The sequence below is a fragment of the Planococcus citri genome, chromosome 3 (genome assembly GCF_950023065.1).
Source record: "Planococcus citri chromosome 3, ihPlaCitr1.1, whole genome shotgun sequence".
In the NCBI taxonomy this organism is placed as follows: Eukaryota; Metazoa; Arthropoda; class Insecta; order Hemiptera; family Pseudococcidae; genus Planococcus; species Planococcus citri.
In genome coordinates, this window is record NC_088679.1 from 22814734 (window position 1) to 22825113 (window position 10380).

Consider the following 10380-nt stretch of genomic DNA (forward strand, 5'->3'; position numbering starts at 1 on the left):
ATTTTCGATCGGTAGAATGAATTAGGTTCGTTAAAATATGCTTGAACTAATTCGGGCTTGTAAAGAGATAGGTCTTCTTTATATAAAGCTCTACGAGCATCATGAATATCATCGTCAATCTCTTTCTTCGAAAAATAGTACCGGTTTCCTTCCCATTTAATAAGATTGTGAAAATTCATCGTATAAAGAGTAATAGGTACCTGGTAAAGAAATCCGCGTCGTCAGAGTCAGATCTAAACAGTATCGAAATAATTCCCGGTTAGCCTATTCGAACAGTAATTACGTAAATTCAATAGCTTTGTGAATAAATCGGTAACAAATAGTGACAAATTGTAAATGGTATTTTACCTGGTCGTGTTGAATTCAAGTTGAAGAAACCGTATCAACAATTCGCCGAATTAATCGAACCAATAATCGTCTAGTAAACAAATCGAAATTGCTAAATTATGACGAAATTTAAGTAACGAATGAATATGAACTTAATTCTTACCAACAACGTTGAATATTCTTCGCTGATATCGTAAATCGCCAATAAAATCACACAGCTGGGCTGTTGCCAAAATACCACGTTGACTTCTGATTAATCAATGAATAAATGTTGAAATTAATGAACGAATTGCACGCAATTAATCAACAAATATCTATACGACTGGAGTATTTAGTCTTGTCTATTATGGAATAAATATCCTAGCTGATTTCTTACCTTTTAAATTCAATTTTCACGCATAGATAGATATAGCCGTAGAAAACACACACCGATCGGAATCAATGCTAGTGAATAAGTTTTTCGGATTAAAACCTTGTCTCGAGTAGAACAAATAGGTATATCGTGTGCTTGCTTACCGTATTCAGCTTCCAACTTATAATTAAATCAAGATTCGCTTATTATAATGATGAATCCACTGCAACACAATCTGACCAAAGTCACTGAATTAATATCCAAAACTGAAAGATATTCACGAATCAATCAAATAGGCTATATAAAATGGTCGTAGAGATTATGGATAGAAAGAGTATCGCAATAGTAGCTTCCAATCAAATATGGTAAACAATAACAACGTGGTACTTACAGCAGGATAATTTGCATCAATCTAAATTAATCCAATCGAAATATAATACCGCATTAGTCGCACAAAAACACCACTGCAATTAAGAAAAGAGGTTCATGAAATGCCTTTAGGCTAGTATGGTGTAGAAAAAATCAAATAATATTTACCGAAAAAGATGGCGACGCAAATAAAAGCACACACAATTCGAGAGAGACATTCGCATTGAAAGCTAAACGTTGAATAATCGTATGTCAGCATCGATGGTATAGGTTCAGTTCGTAGAAGCAATAAATGCGATAAGGAATCTGCCTTTTGTATAATTTTTAGGCGACGGTTCCTTATCTGATTCCCCTCCCCTCCTGTCGTCTCGAACGGCTATCACTTTCCATCGCTAAATATAACTTCTTATGCGACAGAAATCGATCTGGTAAATTTTTGTTCAAGGTTGAGAGGAGAAAAAATGAAACAATTCGTACACGTTAATAGGTAGTTTTTTTTTTTTATTTATTTGCATAATAAGTAGGGACGTAATTATAAGACAAAGTAGAAAAAATAAAATTAAACTTCTTCTCTTAAAATTAATACAGTATGTACAAGTGTTGGACAATAGATAATTACGTAAATACCGGTAGAAATGATTAAAGTTGGTTAGAAGCTTCCAGGGACTGTGTGAATTTTACAATTCTGTACGCAAGTTCTGCATAAATTAAAGGGTTTGCGTAGTAATTTCCAGCTCCATCTTTAAAGAAAGGGTCTGCTCGATCGATAATTTCTTCGAGAGCGTGAGCATACTTAAGTACTTGTGGGTTAATTTTAATTAGATCTCCTTTGAGCCAATTTCGGAATTTACCACGCAACGATTGATCTGGAAGGATTCTGGAATTAATATTGGGAAGAATCAATATGTCTTCGACACCCTGGTCCAGCAGAAAAGCAATCAATTCTTTAGTGTTGTAACAACATTTGGTAAATGACTCTTTTAAGATGTCGTGACTACCAATAGAAAGAATAATTCGTTTAGGTACTTTAATTTTATGATGCTGGATGTTGTGGCATAATCTCTTTGCAGAAATATTTGTACCTGAAACTTTTGAGGTATCCCATAGTTTCAAAACCCTTTTTTCTTCTTTTACAACTTGACGCACGATAGCGTGTGAAATGCCATCGCCAATCAGCCACCAACCGTTCAGAAAAGCACTCATAATGTGCATACCATCGTAACGTGAGAGAGAAATATAACGGCTTATGAAAAAATGTTGTTGAGCGTAAATAAAATGTTCTTGATATTCTAGAGGCATAATTGGTCCATAGTCACATCCTTCGTTGACCAATTTATCTTCAAGGTTTTCCCAAGTAATAGGTAAAAATACGTCTTGATATACTCCATCAAATCTTCGAATTCTCACGATGTTTTCTGCTTTATTTACATAACGTAGAGGGTAGCTATTGTCCAAAGCATACATATTTAATAGAATTAATAAGCTCTTCCTGAAATAATAAAATCTTCTTATTTGAAATAATATTTACAAAGCTGCTAAAATGGGATTAATCGTGAACAAATAAAACGAACAAATAGGTAATATATTTGTAAAGAGGTATTTGCGTGTTAGAGATGATTGTTTGAAGAAGAATTAATATCGAATGAACAAAAATTGAAGTTACTTTTTCAAGGTAGGTAGAAAATATTCAACAGGTGAGATCGAGGGAGATTTAGGAAGCCGTCGACCAATCGGGGAGCTCTGATAACGAATGCACTAACGCGATTCGTTGATCGTGGTTAAGCAAACTGAGTATAATAGAATTAACGTGTTTGAACCTTTTCCTCTCCCTTCGAGGTTCATCTTCGGGTATGTCAGTTCCTTCGTCGTAATTTATCTCCATACGCCTGCGCATATTATATCGTTGATTAGCCTGTTGTTTAAGATCTTCGCGAGATTTTTCATCTGGAATAACTTTTGATAATACAGCATTAAATTGCTGAGATTTATAATCATCTACCTTCTTTCTAAATTTTCGACGAAATCGGTTAAATTGAATCAATTTCTCATCCTCAGTCGTATCATTGACTTTTGATGTGGTTTTCTTTTGTTTTTGTGATTCAAGTTCTTGTATAAATTTCTCTAGCAAATCACGATGCTCAGCAAATTGTTTCATTCGTTTTTGCAAGGATCGATTATCCCATTTAGAACGAAGCTTAGGTTCTTCTGCTAGCAGCTTTAAATGACGTAAATTCAGGTAAGTTGTAATTTGTCTAGCGTTTATCAACCGCTTATCACTTTTGTCTGCAATATTGCATACTTCATAGCAATTTGCCCCGGTGTGAGATTTAATAACATATGGCCCAAAACGCTTAGGATATAATTTATACGTAGTTCCTTTATCGGCTGACGACTGCTTATGATTAGTAATCATAACAAGTTCTCCAGGCTGATAAATCCTAGGATCTCCATAACGCTTATTATGTTTCTGTTCTTTAGATTGGAAAATATCTTCGCGTTTCTCTTTGATGTATCGAATAAGAGCCTGGTGTTCAGTCAGCGAATCAATCAACGCTAAATCATGATCCACAGTATAGACAGCTTTGCGAGCTAATCTATCAGCGGTAAAATTCCCAAAGTCTGTTTCACGAGCATATACATGGGTAAGTTCAAATAATTCAAATTGTGATTTCAAATTATTAATCTCTTTGAACAATTCCTGATGATGAACTGGCTTCCTTGCAGAGTTCTTCCAATCATTTTCGCTCCATTTTGAAAAAGTATTATTGACGGCAGATGTCAAATACAAAGAATCAGAAATAACTCGTAATCGAAGAATTTTATTATGAATGGCTATTTTCATCGCGGTAAGTAGCGCAACAGCCTCTGCTAAATTGTTCGTTGGCGTATAATTTTCGAGCTTGATTCTTTCTGAGATATTTTGTTTACCTTCAGGATGCCAGCAGATGCCAATGCCAGCGACGGCATTATCTGAACCGTTATTTGCACAGGCTCCATCAACCGAAACCCATACAACATCTTCGCTGGAAATATAAACGTTGTTCAGTAAATCGAGCTTGGAATTTAAGAGCTCTTCGCTAGTAATTGAAGGTAATTCATCTTGTTTTCTTTTTTCTCGGAATTTACGTAAATGATATTTAGCATCAAATTTAACTCTTTCAGAAGGAAAATCAGTATCGAACTCAGAAATGCTCCAGATTTCGTTAGGAGGAACGTTAACGTCGTTAGGAGTATTATTTATTTCCTCTTCGATATCCCTGATGTAAGTAGACCAACCATGATGCGAGTAAGCTCCATCAGCAGTACTATTCATCTTAATTCGTAACCGGTCACCAATTATACGCATAGTACGTTCGACTAAATTGGATTGGGGGTTGTAGGCCGTGGAGTGTCCAATTTTAATTTTATATTTCTTCAGCAATTTTCGCCATATAGAATTAGTAAACTGAGTTGCATTATCTGTGATAATTTTACGAATTTTACGTTGATCTGATGTAATTTGTTTGATTACAGATTCCATAGCAGTAGCTACGGTTTCTTGAACGATATTCTTCAGTGGTGATAACCAAACTCGTCCTGATAAAACGTCCTTCGATACCAGTAAATAACGCGGCTGATTAGAATAGTTTGCAATCGGACCAAGAATATCAACGGAAATTACATCTCCAAGTGAGTGAGCTTGCGTATATCCAAATTCTAATGGCTTACGTTCTGAATAAGTTTTATTTGCTTTACAGTTTAAACATTCGCTGGTTATGTGACGAATAAAGTATTTAGCATTCGATGAATAATACATTCGACGGAAAATAAGTTCAAGCTTATTAGCACCGATATGACCGTAAGTTTCGTGTAAAAATATAATAATATCTTTAAATATTTCGTCTGGTAAAACTGGTACTCTACTCTCATCGGGATAATTGAACATTAATAATTCTTCATCGTTGGTAACATCGATGGAATATCGTTTAGCGAGGTTGTTTTTAATCGATAATTCCCTGGAGTTTAATTCTTCGTCAGGGGTTTTTAAACGTCGAATAATATTTAAACATTTTGAGTCTCGTTTTTGGAAATGACTAAGTCGTGATAAATACTTCAAGAGCTGAGCTCTGATACGTGTAGAAATATCATATTCATCGAGGATAAAATTTGAACAATTGGCACTGTTGATAGTGAGCTCGGGAGCTTGCATTCCGAACCACTTCTTGTGTCTCTTTCGTAAATCGTAAATTAAGTTGTAGCAATTGAATAAAGTGATCCACCCGGCCGCTTTACGGTGGACTTCTGCTATGGTTTCAAATTTATGTACGATGGATAATAAGTCGCTTCGGACATGAATTGTCCGGCCATGGAGCCATAGCTGTAACTTTTTGATACTTTTAGCAAGAGTATACATTTCTTTTTCAATCAACGTATATTTCTTTTGATGACTTTTGAAACTATGACTTGTAAACATTATTATTTCATCGTTGTTCTGATAATTCTGATATAATACTGCGTTCATCGCATCACTTGAAGTATACGTATCTAAATAGAGATCAATATCGTCTCTCGGTGGAACTAAATCAAAATCTTTGGTATATTCTTTCTTCAATTCTTCAACAGCAGCATCTTGACGAGGTCCCCATTCAAATGGTACGTTGTCGCACGTTAGCTCATATAATGGCGCTATTATCTGCTGGTATGTTGGAATAAATCTACGATACAGGCCAGTAAGACCGATAAATTCGAGTATTTGAATTTTGTCTTTAAGAATAAATTTATCTTTTTTCGTGTGTTTCGTAATATAATCGGTAAATTTATCTATTTTGCACGATTGTTTCGAAATTTTAGCATGACTTAAATCGAAACCAAGATGTTCAGTTTTTCCTTTGAAGAAAGTTGTCTTTTTTGCATTTAGGCGTAGATTATTTAACCGTAATATCGTAAGTACTTCGACCAATAATTCCAACATATTTTCAAAAGTCGCAGATCTGAGTAAAATATCATCGACATATTTAGTAATTCCCGCTTTATCAGGTATTATGGCATTAACCATTTTTACAAAGAGAGCCGAAGATACTTTCAAGCCATAGGGTAAACGAATAAATTGATACACGCGTCCATCAACCTGAAAAGCACAATATTGGCGAGAATTCTCATCCAATACAAGTTGCCAAAATCCTGAGACAAAATCGAGAGTGCTGAATAGTTTGGATTCGGCATCTTCAGTAATGATTCTATCCAATAATCCAGCTTCATTGTAATTAATGGCTAAAATGGGGTTTAAATCGACAGGATTTAAGCACACTCGTATCTCACCGCTTTTCTTAACGTTAACTACGATGGGGTTAATGAACGTGGAGTCTGATGGTTCAATGACATTCGTGGCCATCATTACTTGTAATTCTTTACGTAGATCATTCATTAACTTTTTTGATGGATTGTACTTAGCTCCTTTATATTTTATTTCTGTTTCAGGAATGATGAACTTCAATGGAATCTTCTCACCGATATATTTTCCCGGGAATTTGGAGAATACATCGTGAAATTGGCTCAATTTGTTGAAAGCTTTCCTAGCTTGCTCGGTGGTGATTCGATTATCATCGACAGCGTCTTGTAAGTCGGACTCCAATTTGGCAAGAAATATTTCTGGTCCATCGTCGACGATACCGTAAGGTAGGCGATGATAATTATCTTCAGTATTAGTTCTTTGTAAAATATCGTTCATTACCAACCTATATTCTTCTTTCATTCTAGCTCCGGAAACAAATAGCTTACCTTCATATTCTGACGGCGACATAAAATCAATAACCTCAGTATGGACTTTGGCGGATGGTCGACACAAAGCTTTACGTTGTCTAATACGAGGCTCAATTCCTAAGTATTCCATAGACTGAGTACCGATGAGAAAGATATGATTGCAGCCTTTGAGTACATAAAAAGGTATTTTAAGAGCATGAGAGCCGAAATATAACGTAGGAACAATAATATATTTCGCAGTTTCAGCTTCCTTTGAATCAGCAAGCACACATACGGCCGGCTCGTCGAGTGCAATAAAATCTAAATCATCAGAATGATTTTTGATCAAATGTAGAGCTGTTTCTTCGGACATGATGTTTGGAACTGCCCCAGAATCGAGTTGAGCTGGGTAATTAGTATTTCCTAATCGTAGTGGTATTACGCAAGTAATTATTTCGTCTCTATCATGAAGTAACTGCGATCTTAAATTATTGTTCATTTCAGAAACTTTCATCGGAGTTTTGTTGAAGCTAGAAGGATTGAAGGAATCAGTGTTTTCTTCGTTTACTGAAATACAATTAACCATACCTACGGAAAAAGTCGGAAAATTACGTAATTCTGTAGGAGTTTTATTAGGATCATCGTTATGCGTTGACTCAGGTGGAATCGTATCATGAATAGCAAGACTAAAGTCATCAGATGTATTCAGTGTATCAACGAGAGATTCACCCGCACCAGTACTAGTGTTCAAGGTTTGCATTACATCTAAAGCTACTTCTTGATTTGGAGAGCCTAATATTTGTTCAATCAATCTTAATGAATTGGTCGTCAAATGTTCCAGCGATCCATCTGGTCGAGCAGCAAATTGAGCGCCTTCGTCTTCACTAGTTGAAATATCTTGAATCGTAACAGGATCACGTGTATCCATCAATCGTTCAGTTGGTTCGCACAAATCATTGATAAACTTGAGAATGGTATTTCGATCTTGGATTCTCAATCTATAAATTTTCTGATCTTCGTCGAGGTAAAATAATTTCTTATCTGGAATCACGTTATCGTTAGCATCAGTAGCAACTAAACATTTTCTTCCTAGATTTTCAAGTTTTACTTCTTCTGCAAAAAATATTGCTGGATATAATGAGTAACGAACGTTCCGTGCTGGACAAACATCCTTGAAAACGTGGAGAAAATCAAGCCAACGCCTGTGTGAAGTTGTTGCAGTATCGTCAGCTTTGGGACGAACTGGAGGAAATATAACGAGTATGTCCTTAAATTGTTTATTGACCAATAATCGCATAATTCTGTCTACATAGGTATGAACGTACTTCATGTCTATTGAAGAATTATTTAACTCGAAGTCGCCTAATGAAATCAATACGTGTGGTTTGGTGAATGTTGCATTTTCTATTTCATGAGCCAATTCTTTTAATAAAATGATTTCCTTTAAATAAGGTTGTGGATCGAGATCGAATAATGCAGCACCGTGTTTAATATAATACGCAAGACTGTCACCAATAATTTCATAGTCGTCGAGTGGAGTTGGAGGTCGATTAAATGAGATGGAATTAATTACTGTTCGTCCCCCTCCACATTCGTCGTGGAGGGTTTCTTCAAGTTTTTTGAAACATTGATTTCCTCAGCGTCAGATTCGGAATCAGAATCGGAACCTATATTTTCTTCATCTCGTTGTTCACCGTAATGTGCTAATGCTTTTTCTAATTCATTCATATTGATTCCAACTGAATGTAAATAGTTACGCATTTGTCGATAGGGGTGTTTTGAACGTTCTTTTTGTTCGGTTTGTGTTCCTGCAGCAGCGTTCGATGTACCACTAGGTCCAGGCATGATAGCATTTTCCTTTTGAGTATCATTTCCTTTATTCTTCGTTTTATTGAATAAATTTTTTATTGCACGATTATTTGGAGCACGATTCGGAGTCGACATATAGGGAGGCATCCAGAATTTGTAAAAAGGAGGAACACTTTGATCTTTGTTTTCAGAATTAGTATTGGTGTATTCTTCGTGACGTCGCATAACTTGTAATTTATTTTTAAAACGAATACGATTTTCTTGACATTCCGAAAATTTGAACCTCAAGTCCTTAGGAACTTTCTTATAGATCGTGTCTAATAACATGGCGTCGGTAATATCTGAATCGGCTAGAATATTGAACCACTTTAATAGTTCGCCAGCAAGTTTCTTCGATGATTTGACGTTCAATTGCATTTTCATAAAATGATTTCGAGCGTTGTTTTGCTCAACACCATCCCATACTTTCTGAACAAATCCATCCCTAAAATCGAGATAACGTAATTTCGGATCAGCATGTTCTTTATAAGCCTTAGCTTCTTCACTTTGAATTAATTGTGAAAATAACTGTCGATACTGCGATTCGCTAGCTCTTTGATCGCGCATGAAGTGTTCAAACTTCTCAATGAAACTCATTACTTCATATTTATTAGTATCGTCGTAATAAATTCCGTTATCCTGTAAATGCTTAGCCTTTAATTTTAATTTACCTTCCAGGAATTCAAGATCGTATCGAAGAGTTCGTTGACGTGGTTTCGTTCGGGAACTGGTATTTTTCTTTCGATTAATCTTATTGGAAAAAACGCCTGATTCATTGAAAGGATTAATATTTCCGTCTTGATCATCGTCGTCGTCGCTACTATCACTGTCGGGTTGCTGACTGCGATTAGTTCGATTATTCGAACCACCGGGACCGGAACGTCGATCATTATTACGTGTTTCATCGGAGATATTGTCTCCGCGTGACGTCGACTCGGGAATTTTCGTCCTGTATTTACCATGAGCGTTGTAATAGAACAAATCATCAACTGAATCAGTAAGTTCATTGGTAACCTCTTCAATCGCATCAGTTTTACGATCAATATGAACAACGTCCTTTTTCAAAGAAGCAATCATTTTATCGAATACATTAAATTTACGTGAAGTTTTACCTAATTCTTCGTTCAAATATTTACTCATATTTTTATAATCTGCAGACCGTTGTTCTTGAACAGTTAAGTAGACATCCTTAAGATCGCCTCGAGTGGTAGAAATCCCACTTTCTAGACCTTTAATTCGATCCTTAACTGCAGATGTACGTGAAGCCCATCCGTTATTTTCTCTTTTTACCCAATCAATAATTCCTCGAGCGTGTTGTAATGATAAAACTGCATCTTCAGGAATGTCGAAATCATCAACATTTATTTCTGGATAAGGAATTTCGGGATCAAAAGGTTCGAAGCTATATACTCTTCCGTGTTCCTCTTCTTCTTCTTCTCCAGTGTTGACACCTACAGAACGAGTTATCGGTTGTCCATCATTACCGAGAGTAATAACTTCATCTTCTTGGTCATCTTGTGCTGGAGGTGCTCGTCGCAAAACAGCTGGAGGAGGTACTTCTAAATTGATTTCAGGTACTTCATCAAATTCATCGATCCAATGATATGTTGCGTCCAATTCAATACGTTCATCTTCATCGTCATCTTCCTCTTGAACGGCGGATAAATTGACACGAATGGGTTGATGTTCAATAGATTTACGGGGAGTTGAAGAGGAGGGTTCCAAAATGGTACCATCTGGAAGGGTATATCGAACCTTCTTTTTGC

General features: G+C 36.0%; 2 long non-coding RNA genes across 2 annotated transcripts; one reads left to right on the forward strand and one right to left on the reverse strand.

The window, feature by feature from the left end:
- Positions 1–116: 116 nt before the first annotated feature.
- Positions 117–1564, reverse strand: LOC135840705 (uncharacterized). The gene is made up of 4 exons (XR_010557771.1): positions 704–1564; positions 491–576; positions 349–418; positions 117–264 (listed from the first exon to the last, which is right to left on the reverse strand). It is a non-coding gene; the product is annotated as an uncharacterized LOC135840705 (long non-coding RNA).
- Positions 1565–7679: 6115 nt separating this feature from the next.
- Positions 7680–9625, forward strand: LOC135840719 (uncharacterized). Its single transcript, XR_010557772.1, has 3 exons — positions 7680–7790; positions 7860–8026; positions 9293–9625. It is a non-coding gene; the product is annotated as an uncharacterized LOC135840719 (long non-coding RNA).
- Positions 9626–10380: the final 755 nt, after the last annotated feature.